Source organism: Chaetodon trifascialis, chromosome 11 (assembly GCF_039877785.1).
Source record: "Chaetodon trifascialis isolate fChaTrf1 chromosome 11, fChaTrf1.hap1, whole genome shotgun sequence".
Taxonomy (NCBI): domain Eukaryota; kingdom Metazoa; phylum Chordata; class Actinopteri; order Chaetodontiformes; family Chaetodontidae; genus Chaetodon; species Chaetodon trifascialis.
Window position 1 is genome coordinate 26,260,967 of NC_092066.1, and position 2,524 is coordinate 26,263,490.

Here is a 2,524-nt window from a genome sequence, read left to right on the forward strand (position 1 = left end):
TTGAACATTGGAACAGGACCAAGGAGATGGCATCCTTTTTCAGGTAATGTGCTTCATAATTCAACAATTATAAATGTGTTTAGTGCCCTTTGTCTCTTGAGAAAAGAATTTTGTTGTGCTTTAACTGTTATCTAATAGAAAATAAAGACGCAAATGGTGGCCAGACTGAAGGATTCCACTCGAATGGGCACATATCGAAAAACCAAGAGAGGCATGGCCAGCGGAGGAACAGAGGTCAAGGTAATGGATCTAAAAATGGACCTAGACAGTACAGCACAAACACCTGCATGATCCAGCTAAGTGACCAAAACAAAATTCTGCCATTGTACCTTTCTGTAAATGCAAATTTGTACATTACATATGTATCATATCAATGTTTTTACAAAAAGGTTCAAAGTGATGTAATTCAGATTACAGAGTTTTTCCTCATCTGGAGGGGGATGTGATGGCTTGGCAGTGAGGAAAGACAACTGCCAAGCAGCAGACCACTGTTTTTGCTATGCTAATGGCCACAAAACCACGTAATTTAAGCCAAAACATATTTTTTCCAAACCCTAACCAAGTGGTTTAGTGTGCCTAGACCTAGGACAACCTTAACCACAGTACTGTCACAGCTTGAAATTTAAAAACTGAAGCTTGAAAGTTTAAATGTGAAGAAATGTAAAGTTTCCACCAAGGCATCGTCTCTAGAAACAAAATTTATTCTGGTGGCTGGGTTGCAATTTGGTGTGACTTAACAAACAATACAACAAAACTATCCCTGATTTTGAATGTATCTGCGTGACTTAAAATACCTTGGCAAAATTAAACACATTTGCATTTCAAAACAACACCTGTGAAGATGCAAAAACCAAAGCTAGAAAATCTGTCGACTGAAACTGTGTTTTCAAAACAGCATAGTCAACTGAGTGTGTGGTTTTTGTAAGACTTTATTGACTGTGGCCAAATATCAGATTTTGAAGGAAATTCTGAGTTGTGCACACAAGTATACCTTTTTTTTTCCCCCAACTGAACCCCAGCCACTTCCAGTGCACAAACACAGACATCTCCGAAATAATCAAACCTGTTCAAACCCCATCAGTTACAGTAATGAGCTGATTGAGAAAACACATTTTCAGAAACTTTTAATGGCACAATCCCTCCTTGTCTACAGAAAAGGACAGCAGCCAGCAGGGAGCCCTCAACAGATACTATGGCAAACCTGGAAAATCAAGAGGTGAAAATCACAGCTTTATCTTCGCTTGTGTGAGGATGTGTGATGGTAATATGGTGCAGAACTGAAGCTTTCAGCCAAAAACTGAAGTGAAATCAACACAGTTTTTAGATTTTGCTGCAGACAAAACATCCACACAGATCAAATGATCTGATGGATGTCAAATTGTTGATAGATATCAAATACTTAATTTTTTTTTCTACCTATTAAGGCAACCAAATTTCACTGCAGGACATATTTGTTTTAACTCTACAGGAAGCTTGCCATATGTATCTACTTTGCAGTTTGGTCTCATGGTCATTGTCTTTTGAGTCATATACTTTGTACTAGAAAGCATGACCCTGAACAATGAAGTTCAGCTAGTGATTACATTATTTTAAAAGTAGTAGGCGTGTATTGCTTTATCCAGTAGTTTTTCTTGTTATTTTGTCATCATAACCTTGCGTAATCTCTTTATGATTTAACAGATGAAAATAGTATTTCTTTGCCTTAAAACATTTTGTTGCTGCTTCCAGGGAGAAGTGGAAGGAACCCAAGGCACTGAACACTGACTGCATTCTACAAGACAGCACTTGGTTTTAAAGAATCAATTTAATATTAAAATAAATTTAAAATTAAAATGTAATCCTGTATTTCAATAAATGTCGGTATATACATCATCAATTTTAAGTGTGTGTGTTTCAAACGGAAAACACAACATTAATGTATTAATAATTGATTAAATATTTATTTCTTTCGGATCGGGACTCGGTATTGGCAGATACTCAAAATCAAATGACTCAGACTCGGGGGCAAAAAACGTGACAACGGGACATCCCTACCTACAGGTAGTACATACAGTGCATTTCAGCATAGCATAGCAACATTACATACTGTAGTGATAACTTCTGATGGTTTCAGAAATCAGTTCCCAAGGATCTAATATGGTCTACAGAATGTAAAGGGACACTAAGACATACAATTAAAGGTATTTTTAGATATATTCACTTGACTGAGATGCCCTGAGAATCTTAAAAAAAAAAGTGTGAAAAAAGTTCACACAGCAGATGGGTCCATAGCTTGGAGGGGAAAGGCCAATTACCAAAGCCTCTTTTGAAAAACCTGTTTAATGTCTGGAATAAGAGAGAAAAGTTCTACTGTTAAACAGAGGCTGTGAAGCATAGCTGGAAGCAGTTGTCAAAAACCTGTGTACTAAGGCTGGATACAATGTAGGCTATTGCCATTGGCAGTAAAACAAAGGTCTCAGTCAGGTGCACTCATTTCCTTCAAAGTGACATGAACTGAGGTGAAACCAAATGATCATATCAGAAG